This window comes from Durio zibethinus, chromosome 16 (assembly GCF_047325235.1).
Source record: "Durio zibethinus cultivar Kanyao isolate XHJ-2024 chromosome 16, ASM4732523v1, whole genome shotgun sequence".
NCBI classification, from domain to species: Eukaryota; Viridiplantae; Streptophyta; class Magnoliopsida; order Malvales; family Malvaceae; genus Durio; species Durio zibethinus.
The window spans coordinates 5,264,316-5,284,773 of record NC_143177.1 but is presented as its reverse complement, the minus strand read 5'-3'; the positions used below and the strand labels follow the sequence as shown (position 1 = coordinate 5,284,773).

At 29.5% G+C, this 20,458-nt stretch overlaps 1 pseudogene; it reads right to left on the bottom strand.

The window, feature by feature from the left end:
* Window positions 1–20,458, bottom strand: part of LOC111298249 (bifunctional dTDP-4-dehydrorhamnose 3,5-epimerase/dTDP-4-dehydrorhamnose reductase pseudogene) — a 42,945-nt pseudogene that overhangs the window by 21,834 nt on the left and 653 nt on the right.

Genomic DNA, 20,458 nt, shown 5'->3' with positions numbered 1-20,458 from the left:
TTTTATATTTTATAGAACACCAATTTTTGTTGTTGCTAATCTATAAGTATACATAACAACTGTCCCTTTTAAGTTTTAACATTGACAAATAATGTTATTGAAAAAGATTGGGGAGTTACTTTGGGAATGGGTGTTCTTTTAACCAAGTTCAGTAATTCCACTTTTACTTGTTTCTAGACTTTTTTCTTAGGTTTCACTCTTGTTTTGTTCTTTTTTCTTTGGTTCCTACAAGTATATTTTTTTTCTTAGATTTTTCTTCTTCATTTTTTTGGGTCTGTTTGTTTTTTTCTTTTTATATATCTATTCTTTATATTTTTAGTCTTTTTTGTTGGTGGTGAATTCAAGACTATTGAATTGATAATTTGAGTTATTTTTTCATTTATTTTTTTTATTTTTTATGCATTGTTTAGATTGTTGTTTTTTGTGCCTTGTGGGTTTCATTTTTGTGTTTTGATTTTTTTTTCATGTATATTGGTTTTTTCTATTTAGTGGAGCTTTTTTTATTATTTTGGATTAGTTAGCAGAGGTGGTTTTTTGTTGGAAGTTCAGTTTTCTCTTTTTTAAAAATTTTTTCCTTCATTTTAATGGGTTTATTTTGGTGGATAAAGAAATTTTGGATGTTTTAACAGTTAATTTGAGTTATTTTGACATTGTTTCTTGTGTGCATGCGTGTTGTTTATTTTATTGTTTAATTTTTTCATGCATTGTATAGATTGTTGTTTTTGTTGTTTGTGAGTTTTAGTTTTGTGTTTGGATTGGTTTTTTTTTGTTAAGCTGTGTGTTTTTTTTTTTTTTATTTTAGGTGAGTTATTGGATTGTTATAGGTGTTGGTGAATGCCAGATAAAGCTCGTGTTAAGAAGTTTAACTTGAAGCAGACGTGGAAGTGTCTTAATAGGACAATTAGGAACATCTTGAATGGTTAACGTTAATGCATTCATATATTTCTAGAATATTTTTTTTAATTATTTGTGATGGGTCATAATTAGCTATGTTGGCTGGCGTAATCTTTCAAAAAATGCCTTTAGGGAATGGATTTCATTTCCAATTTGACCAACACCTTCTTTACCTACATCAAAAACTCATTATTGCTTAAAAAAAACATTGTAACAAACTTAATAACAAGTTACATTATGAAGTATATCTCTAATCATGACAATGTTGAATGTAACAGTGCAGTTTTTTTTTTTTTTTTTGGTTTGCTATCTTCATTTCAGGAATTAAGATGACATTAATTGATTGTATTATGTATCATAATGCTTTTCATATCCCATGTAGGCAACTTGGTTTAAAAATATAAGTGATTTAGAAAAGTATTTTTATTGTGTTTATTATTCATTTGATTTTGTTTATGCTTTTATGTGACAAAATTGGTGCAAAACAGAGTTGTATAAACTATTTTAATAATTATCAATAAGTTTGCATGGTATGTATTATTATATGATTACATGTATTGATAATTAGAAGTGGCTATTCCTATGTGTTTTGTCATATTATTATGCTAAAATGAGATGAGAAAACATAAAATAAAATGATTATTGTGTTTTAATTATTGCATGTATTACGGCATGTCATTCATTTTTTACTTTTGGTGATTGTTTTGTTTTATGTAATTGATAATATTATTATTGTTATTTAAGTTTGAAATATGCATTTGCAATTGTAGTTTTTTTTTTTCATTTTGTTTATGTTTTTGTGTTTCGTAAAAATCCATTCATCTTGAATTTTTTTTGAGTTGTTGCTATAAAGATTGAAGTCGAAGTTTAATCTTTTTTTCTTTACTTTTATTTTAGCTTTTGAGTTAATGCTATTTTCAATTTGTTTTTGATGTGTTAAGGTGTTGTTGTTGTATTTATTATTTATTTGATTTTGTTTCTACTTTTGTGTGACGAGTTGGTGTAAAACAGAGTTGTATAAATTGTTTTGATAATATGATTTTTATTATTGTAGTTAATCTCAAGGTAAATTTTTGTTAGATATGAAAGAAGATTGTATGTTTTAGTTTTGTGACTTTTTTATTAGATTATGTTGAATGGTAACATTTATGGTGCATCTTTTTAAAGAAAGTATTTTAGTTTTTGAACAACTATTTGTAGCTTTTAAAACAATAAAGTCAAAGTTGGTGTAAAACAGTGTTGTACAAATTATTTTGATAGTATAATTTCTATTATTGTAGTTAATCCACAGGTAGACTTTTATTCTATATGAAAGAAGATTGCATGTTTTAGTAGATGTATGATTAGTTGTACAATTTTTTGTTTGATGTTATTTATCTATTGTGATATATGTTTTGATTATTTCATGTATTAGGGTATGCCATTCATTTTTACTGTTAGTGATTTTTGTTTTGTATAATTGTTATAATTGTTGTGATTGTTATTTAAGTTTGAAATTTGCATTGTAATGAATTTTGTTTCTAATTTTGTTTATAATTTTTTGATTTGTAGAATTTTGTTGACCTTGATGAGATTTTGGAGTTGCTACTTTAAAAATTGGAGTTAAGGTTTGATTGTTTTTTCTTTGTTTTAGTTTTAGTTTTTGAGTTTATGTTATTTTCGGTTTGTTTTTGTTGTGCTAAGATATTGTTGTTGTATTTATTATTTATTTGATTTTGTTTATTTTTTTGTGTCTTAAGTTGGTACAAAATAAAGTTGTACAAACTGTTTTGATAGTTGGATGCTAAAACTGCATAGTTGTGTTAATGTTGATGTTGCTTTAATTGTTGAATAAATGTTTGTGTGTGAGTGTTAAAAAAGGTTTATTTGTGGTTTGTATTTTCATTGAGTTTTGTGTGATTAGGTTAAACGATGAGTCATAACAGTCTTAGGAAAAATAGACTTACGAGATTAGCAAGGATGTAAATTGATTAGTCTAATCTTTATGAAGTTCTTGCTTTTGTTGATTCTAGGATTTAGTGGACTATGAATAGGCTTAGTAGGTTAAATAAACTTCAATCTAATAGAATAAGATGATAAAAAAATTTAATTAGTTCTTATACAGGTGATGTTGTGTTTGGTGAAGCTAATAATGTTATTTCTCAAACTACCAATGTTGTTTCTAATTAAGTGGATAATAATGATAATTTGCTTGTTTCTATTATGATTTAATCTTTTGTTCATGGTTTTGTGACAAATTCTAATATGGTTAATTAAAATATAAATAATGTTAGATTACATTCGATTGTGAGAAATGATGGTGAGTTAAACACTATATCATTTAAGTGTTTAAGAGGTGATGCAACTTTTAATTCATGTATTAGTAGATCACATAATTACGATTATTTTACTAGTCCTAGCAACTATAGACTAGATGTAGGTGAAAGCAATTCAGGTCCTGTTAATAGAAAAGTAGGTGACTGTGATTCTCTTATGCCTTTATCGATTAATGTTAATTTGAGTAATTCTAGCATTGTTCTTTATCTGGATCGTGAAAGTGCTAGAGTAGTTGTTGTTTTCTCTAAATCATTCTAAATGTTTCATGGTAAATATTTTTTAATGATATGTTTGTTTTTTGTTTTTTTGTTTTTTGCCTATATTATTTTGCTATTAATATTTGTAAAAGTTTTCTTTTATTACATTATTAAGGTTCTAGTAGTAGTTTGAATACTACTATTAATTAGTTGAATAAAATGAATGGGATACTGTTTGAAGGTAATAGCACAAGTCATTTAAGTGAGTGAATTGAATTTTAAAAAATATACTACTACTATAGTGTAAAATGAAATAATGTATGATGAAAGACATCCTTATTCTTGCATGTTTTATTACTTTAATAGGAAGATGTTTTGCATCTTATAGCTTTAGAGGTACTAATTGTATTTGTCATCTTTGTGCAGCATATATGTGGTATGAAGAGAGGGTTGATATTTAAAAAAATATATCATATATTTTATTCTTTCTTTGCTGTAAACCAAGAATGGTTAAATTGCTTTTTTTTTTAAGCTTACTCCACTTTTTTTAAATGAGCTACTTAATTATGAGAGAGGTGCTAGAGCTGCCTATTTTAGAGAGAAAATGAGAGTTTATAATTTCATATTTTAGTTTACTTCGATAGGAGGTAAAATTGATGATTTTGTTAACAATTTATAAAGACCTTATGTTTTTAAAATTAGTGGATAGAATCATCATCAAATTGGTTTTTTTTTGCCTATTATGGGACAAAGACTAAGGTTTGCTCAACTTCACATTTATGATACAGAGAGCGAAGTGTCAAACAAGATGTTGGCTTTGAAATGGAATGATGAAAGTCTTATTGTTGATGCTGAAATTGTTGATGGTTTGACTAAACACTTAATGAAAGAATGAAATAGTGAAGGCTTTTAAAATGGCATGAGATAGGTTTGCAGAATTTGATTATATTTCAATATGTTTGAAATTTATAGGTAGTAAAAGTGAATATGATTGAAGTTATCATGCTCCTACTGCACCTAAAATTATTAGCTTGATTGTTGGTGATATAAGAGAGTTTGATGGGCAAAGAAATATTGTTGTTGAGCATAGATCAGAAGGTTTAAAACGTATTTTTTATTTACATCCTGTATTTATGGCTATGCAATATCCATTGTTATTTCTTTATGGGAAAGATGGATTTAGTCTTGGTCTCTTTTATTCACAACCTACTAATAAAAATAGAATTAAGAGAGAAACAATTATCATGTGTGAGTATTATGCTTACCTCATTCAACAATGGTTTGTATAGAGGAACACATTGTTAAGAGGAGGCATGTTATTTCAGCAATTTATTATGGATGCATGTTGCAACGTTGAGGAAATAATACTTTAGTACATCAGACAAAATCATAAGCATTTGAGGTTTAAACTATACAAAGGAATAAAGGATGCAATGGAAAGAGGTGATGAACAAATGGATGTTGTCAAAAAACATTATTCTACTAGCTTTTTTTAAAGGAAGATCTTGGTGTTTATTTCAAAATTATTAGGATGCTATGGCAATTTGTAGATATTTTAGGTATCTAGACTTGTTTATAACTTTTACATACAATGCCAAATGAGTCGAAATTCAAGAAGCATTGAGTTTGATCCCTGGGCAAAGAGCAGAGGATAAACCGGATATTGTGTGCAAAGTTTTTATGATTAAACTTCAGCATTTAATTGATGATTTGATGAAGCATGATCATTTTAGCAAAATTGTTGATAGTATGTTTTGTACCAATTTTTTTTTATTTTTAATTCACTCTTTTTTTTATAGTGACATACACAGTTGAATTTAAAAAATAAGGACTTCTATATATACACATTCTTGTTTTGGCTTCATCCAAATGATAAGTGTTCTTCTATTAAAGCTATAAGGAAGATTATTTCAGTTGAAATCCTTGATGATATTTTTGATCCAATGGCCTATAAAGCTATTAGTAATTTTATAATGCATGGTTTATATGGTCTAGCAAATAATCGGGCTCCCTATATGGTGAAAGGAAAATGTTTAAAATTTTTTGAAAAATAGTTTCAAGCTAAAACAATTATAATGGAAAATGGATTTTTAATTTATCAAATGAGAAATCATGGGTCAATTACTGTCAAAAATGGTGTCGAGCTAAATAATCGCTTTGTTGTGCCTCATAACGTTGATTTTATTGTCAAGTATCACGCTCATATCAATGTACGGATTTGGAATCGAATAAAAGTTATTGAATACTTATTCAAGTATATCAATAAAAGTGTTGATAGAACAAGAGCAATTTTTTAACGAAACAATAATGAACAACAACCTAATGAAGAACAAAGAGTGGTGGACATTGATGAGGTTAAGATGTATTTAGATTATCAATATCTTTTTGCTTATGAGGCATATTTGTGATTGTTTGAATTCCCTATTCATCATAGAGAACCATCAGTTCAAAAGCTAGTCATTCACTTGCTAGAAGTGCATAATATTTACTTTTTTGCTAGAGAAACATTGTCTAGAGTGGTTTAAAGACTTGATGTCTATAAGACTATGTTCATTGAATGGATGGCTACTAATAGAGAGCACGAAAGTGCTAGAACATTATCATATGCAAATTTTCCTACTTAATGGGTATGGTATAAAATAGAAATGAAGTGGAAAATAAGGTAGAGTGGAAGGTCTTAGGTAGAATAATGTATGTTCATCTTGCAACAAGTGAGTTATTTTATATGCATATGTTGTTGAATGTCACTAAGAGACCTAGAAGCTATGAAAAGTTGAGGACTATTGATGAAGTGTTATATCCATCTTTCGAAAAACATGTCAAGTACTTGGACTTTTGGGAGATGATAGAGAATGGGATGAGGCTTTGTCTCAATTGTTAGAAAAGGCTACAAGTCATGAACTTATAAAACTATTTTTTATAATCATGTCAAGTAGCCGAACCAAATGCATTTTGAGAGAATAGTTGAAAATTATTGGCAAAAGATATTGAGCATAGGTTAAAGCAAGCTATTGGTGTGACACAATATATCATTCCAAACTCTTAATTAAAGAATTATTCTCTTATAGCGTTAGAATAGCTTTTCAATGAGCATTCCACCTCTCTAAAAGAACCTAAATTATGTAAGCCTTTTAGCAAAAACATGCATGTAATGTTTGACAACACTTACATGAAGAGTTGGACTATAATTTGGCAAACCTTCATCAACAGCATCTGCAATTGTTATCAAATTTAAATGAAGATAAATGCAAGTTCATGAAGTTGTTAAATTGTTCATTCACAATAATGAGGGACAAATTTTTTTTTGTTTTTGGCCATGGAGGAACTTGGAAGACATATTTGTGAAACACAATTATATCTGATGCAAGGTCATTAAAAAAATTATGTTTATTATAGCTTTATCTGATATAGCATCTTTACTTTAACTTTGAGGCAGAATAGCTTATTGAAGATTCAAATCCCCACTGATATCATTGATTCATCAACATATGAAATCAGAAAATGAATACAACTAGTAAGATTAATGCAGAATACAAGTCTCATTGTTGGGATGAAGCTTTTATAATGCATAAAAATTGTTTTGAAGCTTTGGATAAATCTTTAAGAGATGTTTTAAGTGACAAATCACCAACTGAAAACCAAAAGCCTTTTGGAGGATTAATTATAGTGTTGGGAGGTGATTTTAGGCAAATATTACATATGATCAAATTTGGAACAAGGATTGACATTGTATGTTGTAATAAAATTGGTCTACTTTATCGCAATATTGTAAGGTATTTAGGCTTGAAAAAAATATGAGGTTTTTCAAAAATGAATTGATAAAGAATCTAGAGTTGAACTTGAGAGTTTTATTGGACATTGGTGATGGAAAGGTTAAAATTGTTTCATATAGCGATGAAGAGAAAGCAGCATGGATTAAGATACTAGACAAGTTATTGATTCTTGGTTTGGATGATCTTATTAAGGCCATATGTTTAGCAGTTTACACTGATTTTTGTCAAGTTTTTCTATTTCATTTTATTTAAGTAGAAGTGCAATTGTTACACCGTATAATGACATTATTGATTCTATTAATGTACATATGCTTGAGTTAGTTCTAGGATTTACTAAGTGTTATTATAATTTTGATACAATTTCAAAAGCATTTAATTTTTTGTCAGATATAGATTTGTTATACCTTCTTAAATTTTCAAACTCTCTTAAATTTTTAGGTATTGCAAATCATGAGATTAAGTTAAAAATTGGTTGTGTTATAAGGCTTATAAAAAATTTAAATCAAACTTCTGGTTTATGCAAAGGAACAAGACTTTTAGTGACCTAATTAGCTTCCAAGGTCATAAAAGCAAGAATTATAATTGGTGCTCATACTGGTGAAAAAGTCTTTATACTTAGAATTATTAGGATAATTAAGGATGAAAAACTGCCTTTTTTCTTTAATAGAAAACTGTTTTTTTTTTTTAGAGTATGTTATGCTATGACAATAAATAAAACTCAAGGCAAACATTAAATATTGTTGGTTTATACTTGTCCAAACTTGTATTTATACATGGCTAATTATATGTTGCTATTTTAAGAGTGACATCTCACCGTGGTTTGAAAATTTTGATTCAAAATGAACATAGCATAAATAACTCTAAAACAAAAAACATAACATATAGGAAAATATTTGAAACTTGGATCCAAGTTGTTACACATTAAATTTCATTGTTGTTTTATATTTTGTACATAATTTTCTCTTTTTATTTCTTTCTTTCTTAGAAATGGTTTCATAGTTGGAACCATGATTGTTGTAATGATGATAATTATATTACTTATTTTTCTAACTTTGTTATATCTGTATTAAAAGTATTTAACCTGTATGTGACATATCTATAGCCCAAGTTTTAGTATGTTTACAATAATGGCTATTTTTATTTCTTCTTTTTTCTTTCATGTGTTTGAACTGATTAACTTTATATGTTTATAAGACTTTTTTTATTCCTCTTTTTGTTTTTGTTTATATCATATATTAGACTATATATCATTATTGTATATTCACAAACTGTTATTTTTATTACAGTTAACTAATCATGACTCATTGTCTTTTATCACAACTGTCACAAATTGGTGATAACTCAATTGTAAAAGTCAGAATATAATGAGTTTGCGATTTAATAAATCCTAAAGCAAATCATCTCATGACTTTAGACTTTCTTGCTATAAATGTTAAGGTATAAACAAAATTTACATAACTAAATAATTTTACATAATTTGTTTTATATAATATTTTAATATGCTTTATAAACTTTTTTTTTTAGAATAACACCATGCATGTTGTGATCAATAGTTCAAAAGCAGAAAAATTTAAATCAATGCTCAAAGAAGGTGGTATATATTAACTTTCATGATTCTTGATAAGGAAACCGAAGATATCTATTAATTCTGTTCATGAACAAAATAAAATCACACTCATCAAGAATTATAAGATCAAAGAAATAGATGATGATTCAACTATGTAACCTTAACATTTTTTCACATTCCAACCATATGATACACTTGATGAAAGAGTAAATGAAGACAAATATATGATGGGTTATTTAATATTTATTTTCTTTCAATACTAGGCTATTACATTTATTATAATTATTTAACCTCTACTTTTTTTCAATATTTCTATATTATATTTATTATATCACTGTCTATATTTTGTTTTTACTAATTTTAATATCTTATAAACCAACTGTGCATAGATGTCATTGGACTGTTGAGATCAATAGGTCCTATTCAAAATGTTGAAATGCAATCTTACAAATGAGTAGTTGACAAACGAGATTTAATCATCCAAGAACTTAGGTTAAGAAAAGCTTTTAAATTGATGAATGTATACCAAAATTTTTTTCTCATGTTTCATTTTGTGTGACCACCATTGATTTGACTTTTATTATACAGTGTAAAAACTTTAAAAGTAACAATTTGGGAAGATAAATTCTCATTCATTAATGTAAAATAACTTTGTGAAGATATTGAAAATTTAGTCATCATAGTTGTAGGTGCAACTATTAAAAGTTACAAAGGTAAGTTATAAAATTTTTTTTTTCAAAATTGTAAATTTATTTTAACTTGAATAATTTTATTCCATTCACATTGTTATGACAAAGAACAAAATTATTGTAACAGGTGAAGCATACATATCTTTCTGCTCTACAACGAAACTTTATATAGATTTGGATATTCCATAAACCAAAGAACTTAAGAAAAAGTATATTGTTTACTCATTTCTCCAATTTATGTATAATTTTAATACATTTTGGTCATATTTTCTTTCTAGCATTTACTATTTCAATAAATAAAGATTTGAAAATTGAAAAGTAAATGTTGATTTGTTTGCATAACAAAACCTTGTTGAGTATACAATCATAAGTAAAGTAGGAATTATGAAAGTTTCTATTGAAGATCTTTTCAGTTTTAATCCAATTGAAATCAAGGTAGTACTATGTAAATATAGCCTGCAACTTTTCTTTAAACATATGATTTTTTATTTCTTACTTGCATGTTTTGCTAGTACCTAAGTTTGAACTCAGAAGAAAAATTTATTTTGCAAATTGACTTCTATTTACCTTGTTATAATGTTAAATTTTTTATTATAATTTTTTTTGTTTGTTGTGATAGTGAATGATACAAAAAAGAAAAGACTACTTGGGTTAATATTGTAACAAGGTAAAAGCATGATTCAAATTAAAGTGTTTCTTCTACAACTTTTTTTCCATTGTTTACATGAAAATATATTATATGGACAGTGATTAGAATGTTTAGTGTATAAACTTTATTTTGATCTGTTTCCTTGATAGTTAAAACTTAATATTCATATCTATTATGCATATTCTTTTGTTTTACATTTTTCTTACTTATGATTCAACAAAATAAACTGTTTGGTTTTGGAGTTTCTTTACATGTTATCAAACAAAATAAACCATTTTAATTTTTAATCATTTATTTGATTAATTAAAAAAAACCATCAGTTAAATCCTGAAGATCCAATCCTTACTTAGTCATCCAATGGTTGTCAGTGAAGAAATTATTTCAAACCTAATGATATACAATACCGTGACATATGACCATCGATTGATTGATAATAGAGAAAAGATAAAAGATGAAGGTATTAGGGATGCATTACAAAAGGTAGGCTTGAAAAGCTCAAACTATCCAAAGAATGCCTAGATCATTTTACGAATCAAGTATAGTCTAGGATTTCACTTCGAGGGTTGAATAAGGTAAATTCTAAAGTAATATTATTATCTCTAAATCTTTATGCAACTAACTATATCACAAATTTCTCACCAAATTATTGCATCTCATAGATCAAGAATAGAATCATACACATAAAAACCATGTTCTAAAGAAAAACATATAAATGAACTTTTTTCATGCTTCACTACATTTATACCTATCCCAATATCATACATAATTCTATCTTGAAGCATCCACACAACAATCAACTAAGTTTGCATAATACAAAATTTAACATTCTAATTTGGTTTTAACATTAAACAAAAATAGGTAGAAAATTTTGAAAACAAGCTAAGTTCACAAAGCATTATTTTTCCCTACACTTATTTTACGCCATACTTAGAATCTTAGGAAAAAGAAATACTCCCTAAAATTTGCTTAAAGGCCAAATCTCTTTGTGTCCTTTATGAGGTATTACCCTGCATCCATTCCTACAAAACACTTAAAACATAAAACCAAATCAAAGCATACATGTCCTAAGAATAAACAAAAATAAAGAAAACAAATGCATAACCATTGACGTAAAACTTGGGTTGCCTCCCAAGCAGCACTAGTTTTAGTTAAGCTTGACCATACTTAATATCTAAATCACCTTATCCCTTTAATAAAGAGTATACCTTATTGCATCCTTTATTATAGAATAACATAAACTAGACTAAATTGAGGAGATGTACTAATTTTTCTTGTAAGGATGATTTATGCAAGACTCGAATTAAACATGGGTGTTTTTGATTTTGGGTTAGAAAATTTGATTACAGCATTGCAAGGGCCAAGGCTTAAGGGTTTTGCTAAATGGCTTTTGAAAATTGGGTCAGGAGGTTAAGAAATAAAATTCATCTCCCTAAGGTTATGCTTTTCCTTAACTTTTGTTATTGAGTGTGCATTTTTCTCATCTCTAAGGATACTATATCCACCAGTTAAAAATTATATTTTTTTATCCTTAAATCTTAAAGTAAGGTTATATTTATACACATCAATTAATGCTTTAGATATAAGTAGGAAAGGTCTACCTAAAAGCAAGAGGGCTTATTATCCTCCATATCTAAAACCATAGAATCCACAAGAAAAGCATACTTACTAACTTTTACCAAAACATTCTCAAACATTTCTTATTGCTTATTAGCAGATCTATTAACAAATTTAATGATAAAAGTTGAAGGTTTTAGCACACTATATCCTAGTTGCATAAAAACATTCATAGGCATAAGATTAATCCTAAACCTTAGATAATAAAGAGCTTCATCAAATTTTAAATGACCAATTTTACAAGAGATAGTGATACTCCTTTGGTCTTTCATTTTTTCAAAAAAAGTTGTCTAAATGCATGGCTACAATCTTCAACAAAAATGGCATTCTCCAACTCTTTGAGTAGCATTTTCGAGATAGGTTTTGGCATTGGTGGTGTTACTTCAAAGGTTTGCCTTCGAGTAATCATTATAAGGGTCAATCTTAACCCTTTCACTTCTTAAATCACTTTTTCTTGCCTTTTCTCTTCCACATCAAGTTGAATACTCTAAAAGAGTGCTCTTCCCACTTGTATTAGCATATTTTCTTCTTCAACTGATCCTTCAATGATCTATTCAATCTTTTTATTGAACATATTCTTCAGGATCTTCCTCTATTTCAAAAATTTCACCTTTCTTTTCATAGTGCTCAATGTTCTCATGGGCTTTTAGTGCCATTTGATTAAAACTTCCTAAAATTTCCTTATACCTTAGTAGTTCCTCATCATCCATTAGATCATCTTTCCTAACAATGTCCACCTCAGGCTACTTAACAATGCTGAAATGTTAACCACTACATGCTCATCTATAATGTCATAATTATTAGAGTCATACATACCTTTATCACTAAAGGAAAATATGGCATTACATGTTTTCTTACCTTGTTTCTTAGGGTTTAACTCAATATTATTGGCTAAGGTTCTTGCAAGATGGTTGGCAATAGCTTGAGTATATTGATCTATTTGTTTTTCAAGGTTTTTGATTGATGCAGCTTAGCTTTGGGTGTTTTTATTGTTTGTTTGCATCAATTGGGTCAATATTTCCTTAAAATTGGTTTTTTTCTTTGAATGGGTTATAGGGTTATAGGTTAGTGTGAAATTTGTTGTTTTTGTTGGTAGCTTGGTGGTTATGTTGGTTCCAAGAAAAGTTAGGGTGGTTTCGCTAGCTTGGGTTATAAAAGTTATTGTAAGGGTTTTAGGTGGGTTTAGACTATTGACCATATTTCACTAAAATGAGGTCCATCACATATTTCACAAGATACAAAGGGATTTTAAATGGTATGGATGATTTGAAATAAGGTTCCTAAGGTTTCTATCTTCTTAGTTAGGGTTGCCAACTATGAATTAATGGAAGTAAAGGCATTTAACACAAACACAAACAGGTTTTTTATGTACCTTATATTCTTCCTATTGATAATTGTTGACAGCCATCTCTTCTATCAACTAATGGGCCTCTTCAAGAGTCTTGCTCATTATGGCTCTTTCAGCAATAGAATACAAAGTAGTTCTCATGAATGGAGTGAGACCATTATAGAATATTTGAATCTATATCCATTAAGGAAAACCATGCTGGTATTTGCCTTTCATGCTGAATCATATTTTAGTTAAGATATTATCATATTTGTAGTACTTTGATATTTAATATATTATAAAGGTCTTATTTTTTTTTTATCATTGAGCTTATATGCATATATTTCAATGTTAATGCTTATATGATAAAGTCCTTGAAATATAAATAAAGCTTTGCAAAGGAATTACAATGAGATTGTAATTATGAGATCATCATTGCATAAAAGCTTTATCAATAAGAGGACATTGACAAAAATTATTAAGACTAGCACATGGTTATGCTCTTGCTTATGAAGCATGTAACCAATCTCATTGGTTGAAGTTTGGGTAAACTTGAGCTAACATATTGGTGCTTGTTACAAGAACAAGTTCATTAAACATGACTCGACATAAGAATGTTATATGATAGTTCACAGTGTCTATAGCTACATTCTCATGTGATGGTTGTATAAGTGATCCTTTAACTTGAGATTACTTATAATCTTATATGATGAACGTTATACTTTGACTTTACATTACTTATGGTTCTAACCAACAATGCTTCAATTAAGTATTGTTGGTATAACATGAGTCATATGAAAATGTATGAAGTAATCAAGATGTGATTCATCACCTTGTGTAATCTAGAGAGTATCTAATTACTATTTTTTATATAGAGCCTATAAGTGCATAGATCAAGTAATAAAGTGAACTATTCCAAGTATCATCTCCTTAGAGAGTATAGAATCTAGTATTAGATAGTTCACAAGTACCAAAGGCAAAAGGCTGAGATCCTATTTCTAAACAAATGAATATTTAGTGTTTTAGGGTTATAAAGTTTCAGTAAAGATTAAAAGTGATGTGTAGATAGAGTTCTAAACTTCACCAATTGTCATTTGGGAAGCAAAGATTAATGCCAACAACTAATCTAAAAGCCTAAGCTAAAAAAATTGCAAAGTAAAGATTTAAAAGATTATAGACAAGATGTCGAATTATTTTGAAAGTAAATAAATGTTGTATGATAGAAATTAAAGATCAAGAAATAACATGTAGTCGAATCTTCCAATGAAAATAAGCAAATTTGGATCAATCTTGCTAAAAAGAATGCTTTGCCAAAATTAAAGAAAACAAGAACAAGAATTTGCAAACAAGAAAACAACAAAAGAAATCTTTGAATGAAAACACTCGATTAAAAAAGATTTAAAGAACAAGAACTTGTTAATTGGAAAATCTATCACCTAAGCCAATACCTTCACTAAAAAGAAATAAAAAACTAAGAAACTAAAAGAAAAAAAAAAGTGAAGAGAAAGATGATGGAACAAGTGAATGGCCTTGCCTATTTATAGGCATAGGTTCAGCCATAGGGGATAAGTGTACAAGAAATTGAATTTGATTCAAATGCTAAAGGATAATTCTATCTTAATCTTTAAAAAGTCTTAGTCAAACATGGTTTCTTCCTCTTTGGAAAGTTTGGCCAAATAAGGGGTTTTAGGAAGTAATTTTGACCTTTAATCTTTGTAGCAGTCAATTTTGATTCAAACTCCTTCATGTCATTGGCTAAGGCTTGTGATTTCAAGAATAATTTGATTGTTCATCAATTATCTTGATAAATATCTTGCACATCTCTTTCTTTATCAAAACTCTTTATTGGATGAGCTAAAAGGTTCATCAAATCACTCTTGGCTAAATAAAAGAGAGTTTTTAGTGTCTTGAATTTCTTCAATGCTAAGCAAAAGAGTGCTTCTTAGATAAAATTTTATTTGGCCAAATGGATTAAGCTTGTAGAGTCCATGGTATTGCAACTTCACCTTCTTTCTTGTATGGCCGAATGTGATAAAGTGCAAGTGCAAGTCATTCTCTTTATGGCTAAGAAAAGAAAGCATCTTTGTCTCAAAATTTTACCTTGGCCAAATGGATTGGGAACCAAGTGGCCTTGAGCATGCTTGAATTTAAACCAATGGTGGGCAGCATTGTGCTTGCACAGTTGGGCCAAATATGAACTTTGCATGGTTACATGCATGGCTTGCATGAAAAGGAATCTTGTGTTTGAAAAAACTAAAGCCATGAACATAGCATGAAAAGCACAAAAAATCATCCAAAATTTTAAATTTTAGCACCATTTTAACATATAAAAACTGTATAGATTTTGGTGCTATCACACCCTCAAACTTGAATCTTTGTTGCCTTCAAGTAAAACCTTAAATTGATGAAACTAAAGAACATCATAACCACTCTCAAAGTAAAAAACTGTAAAAAACTCTTTCACATGTACTATTGCATAATACAAAGTTAAGAATAAATGTAGTCACAAAAATGTCTTTCAAAAGCAAGCTTTCAATGACTTATGCTAATCATACATAAAAATCTAATCTATCTTTAAATCATGCATATAACTTAAGCAAATAAAATAAAAACACTTCATCACATTTTAATTTAAAGATAGAATAGGCTTCATATGTCCATTTTCCCCATTCTTTTCCATTAATGTTAGACCTACATATTCAATTCAAGATCAAAAGGTCTTTAAGCTTGGATCAAGGCAAGAAAAAGAAAATTTTTAGGTTTAAAACCCTAAGCTTACTTTTTCTTTTAACTTTTTAGACTTTAAATTAATTAGGAGCTCTTCTTTTAGACTTTGAGTCATAAGGCACTTTTTTATTACTTTGTATTTTTGGCATTTTCTTTTTTTTTTAAATAATAAACATTTTTGGTTTTATATGCTTTGCCTTTGTTTTTCATGATTTCCTTGCTTTCTTTACACCTCCCTTCCTGTCAAATGCAAGAATATGTCCATGATAAACAAGTAAGCAAAATGGGTTAGGATAACAAAAGAAAGGATAATAATCAAAGAAAACATTTATTAGGCTTGTAATGTGGTTAACTAAACAAAAAATAAGGGTACTAAGGATGCTTGACCACAATGTGGGCTTGAAAAAGGCTTAAACGATCCTAAAAAACTACTTAGATCATCTCTTGAGTTAAATATAGTTTATGAATTCACCTCAAGGGCTGAATAGGTGAATTTTAGAGCACTTATTCAAATCTTAAATTTCATGCAAATCTATAGTTCACAAACCTTCACAAAAATTATAATATTTCATATAAAGAGAATAAAGATGCATGCATAAGAATCATATTCAAAGTAAAGACATGCTTAAAAATTCTTTCAAGTTTCACTATATCCATACTTAAACTCTATATCATACATAGTCAATCAAGAGAATATATATAATTTCTAACTAAGTGAATATCATAATGAAGTTTAGCGAGTCAATTTGATTTTGAAAAAAAATATGTATTAAAATTAAAAAGGTTTCTTTCCCCTCACACTTAAATGAAACCATATATCAAGAAACTCAAAGGAAAAAAAATACTCCCCACTAGTCTTCAAGATTGAATATGCATCCTCCTTACTTTTCTTTATCCCTAAAAAAAACTCAAGCAAAAACATTGAAACATACCTGTCCTAAAAAAAAAAAGGAAATCAAGAAATCATAACTATTAAAGTAGAACTTGAGTTACCTCCCAAGTGGCGCTAGTTTTGGTCAAGCTTGACCATCCTTAAATATATGCAGAACCCTCTAATTAGACTACTTTTACAACTTGTTTTGTGGTCTCTCAATGCCCATTCCCTTAATCCTTTAATTAATTACCTTTCTACTTCATCTATGATCTCTATTACCTCATGAGGAAAAACTAGAGTTACAATAAAGAGTCCACTCTATCTTGATTTCAACTTACCAAAGGATAGTTTTAGTCTAAAGTTAAAGAGCAATACTTTTTGTCCTAGCTCAAAGTTCTTGTCTATTACCTTTTTGTCATGCCATTGCTTCATTTTTTTCCTTATACAACTTGGTATTCTCATAGGCTTGTGTTTTGAACTCATCTAACTTTTTTAATTATAACTGTTTTTTTTTTGCTAGCAAAAGCTTGATCCAGCTTTAAATTACGAGTGGCCCAATAAACTTTATGTTTCAATTCTAAAAGTAAATGATAGGCCTTCCTATTGGCAAGTTGATAGGAAGACATTGCTAATGAGGTTTTTTTTGTTATTTTGTAAGCCCATAACGAGTCATCCAATTTGACTACCCAATATTTTTTAGAAGGTTGACTATTTTTTCAAGAATTCTCTTTATTTTAGCATGCCCACTTGTTTGAGGATGATATACAATGGCCACCTTATGAGTTACTCTATATTTGACTAGCAATTTCTCAAAAATTTTATTACAAAAATAAGTGCCTTCAACACTAATAAAAGCTCTAAGTGTGCCAAATCTTGAAAAGATGTTCTTTTTCAAAAAGTGGAGTACACCTTTGGCAACATTCGAAGCTAAGGTAATTGTTTCAATGAATTTTGAAACATAGTCCACAGCTAGCATGATGTATAGATTCCTATAAAGAAAACACAAATGGCCCCATAAAATCTGTTCCCTAAACATCAAGTATTTCAACATCAAGGATGCTATTGAAATTCAATTCTTGTGTTTTAGTTAGGTCTCACTCCTTTGGCGCCTATTGTATTAGGCTGTAAACCTATATGCATATTTAAACAAATTAGGCCAGTAGAAACTACATTGCAATATCTTAGCTTCCATTCTTTCCTCTCTATAGTGCCTTCCATGTTCTGAAGCATGGCATTATTGTAAAATGCTTTCTATTTCTTTCTCACGGACACATCTTCTTAGAACCTGATCTTTGCATTGCTTAAATAGGAAAGAGTCATCCTACATGTGATACTTAACATTATGTAAGAACTTTTTCTTTTGTTAATAAGTTAAGTTAGGTGGGAGAACATCGCCAGTAAGATAATTTATTAAATCACATATCATGGTGGTCGTTGAATGGCCAATAGTTGTTCATCCAGAAAGAACTCTTGAGTGACTTCATTTTCTTTATTTTCTCATTTGATCCTAGATAGATGATCTGCTTCATGGTTTTCACTCTTGTTGGATTATGAGGTCCAGCGATCTCCCTTAGGGACTCGGTATGTTGATTCATCTGGGTGGGGTATCTCATGGTAGATCAAATTTCGATGTATGGTAACCCAACCTGTCGAGGCGTAATGGGTGAGGTATCCCATGAAGGCTTTACGAAGCCCCTTATGTCCACCTGTCGCTTAGTATAGGGCTTTACGCTACCAAAAAAGAATAAAGAAATAGAGTTGTGCCTTCACTATTAGCTTTAGCTTTTGGTGTAATGGTAAGCGCTTGATCTTGAAAACTGGTATCAGAACGAGATTATAGGTTCAAGTCCCCCAAGTGCCGCTGGAGGAAAGATTATTGGATTATGGGGTCCAGTAGTCTCCCTTAGGGACTCGATATATCGTTTCATCTGGGTAGGGTATCCCATGGTGGATTGAATTTCGATGTATAACAACTTAACCTATCGAGGCCCAATAGGTGAGGTATCCCATGAAGGCTTTGCGAAGCCCTTTATGTCGACTTGTCATTTAGTACGAGGCTCTGTGCTACCAAAAGAGAATAAAGAAATAGAGTTGCACTTTTGCTATTAGCTATAGCTTTTGGTGTAGTGGTAAGCGCTTGATCCTGAAAACTTGTTAGCTCAAAGACTTGAAATAAACCAAGAGGGGGTGAATTGGTTTTAATAAAATTTTCAAAGATAATATTCAATAGCCACAAATTATCAAAATAGATAAGCACAATAGATGAATATAAACAAAAGATAAGGTTAGAGAATTTAACACCAAGATTTATAGAGGTTCAGTCCTTTCTTAGGCACCTACGTCTTCTCCTTTAGCCTCTCTTGCTAAGGAGTTCAATCCACTATTTGATGAAGATTACAACTAAGCTTTCACAAAGCTTTACAAACTCAACAACATACACTCTTAAGGGTTATCCTCTCCCTTAAGCTTACACATTCACAATACAAAAAATTTAGAAGTGTTTGGCAAACTTTAAGAACCTCACAAAGGCTAGGTGTTTGCTAAGTTGAAGTACACAAATATATAGATAAGAAAGTAGAGAAAAACTTATATGAATTCTGCACTTTTTTTTTTTTTACAGCTTTGAATGCTTGAGCAGATTGGTAGGTGAATAGCAATAAGTTTCTTTAGCTCTTGTTACTCTTGGTCTGCAGTGGAATGCTTGATTTATAGTTAGGAAGAAGTTGAGAGTCGTTAGATTGCATTTAATGCTTCAAACCTGTAGAAATTTTGGATAGAAAATAGTCATTGAGAGTTTCAGGCCTTCAAGGGATCAATCCCTTCCCTTAGGGGATCGATTGCTTCATGTGTGAGAAAGCTTGATTTTATGCCTATTTTGCCTTACCAAATCGGTCCCTTGCCTAAAAGGATCAATCTGTTCTTTTAAGTGATCGATCCCCTATGTGGGGGGATCGATCCCTTTTCTGGGTTTCCACACTTGGGGGACATTCTGTTTGAACAACCGATCGATCCTTTTAAGAGGGGATCGATCCCTTGCCTTAGGTGATTGATCTTTTATGTGAGGGGATCGATCTTTTTTCTAAAAAATTGCACAAGGAAAGTATTCTGTATGAAAAAGTGATTGATCCCTTAAATGAAGGGATCGATCCGTTCTACTAACCAATCGATCCCTACAGGGAGAGGATCAATCAGTTTTTGCCAAATCTTGAGAACTTTTGATTTTGGTTGAAAACAGGATCGATCCTTTTTTGGTAATGGAGGGGATCGATCCCTTCCTTAAAAAGATCGATCCCTTCTATCAAAACTTGCATAAATCATGTTTTTTTCTGAGAATTTGAGTTGTTTTGGTTCTCAAATGAATTTTGGCAAGATAGAGGGGTGAAAAAATATTCAATTTAAGCTTAGACAAGATTGAAACAAGTTTGGCAAATTTTTATTTTGTCAAATCAAAATTCTTAATTAATTCAAGGCCAACAATCTCTCCCTTTTTGATATGACAATACCAAATGAAAAATTTGCATGAAAAACATTTTTCCTTTTGAAAAGAAGCTCCCCTTGAACTTATGAAAGGCAAACTCCCCCTGAATTTAGGCATAAGATTTAAGGCAACTAGACAAGAGTAATATCACCATAGCCATTAATATATCCATCAATATCAAAGCGTCATTATCAATATCAAAACATCATCAGATTTTCATACATCATCAAATTTTCATACCAATGTTGCTCCCCCTTTTTGTCATAGTAAAAATACTCAATGAAGCAAATCAAAATGAGGGAATAAGCAATTCAAGGACACCCAAGGTCACTTCAAACATGAAACTACACAAC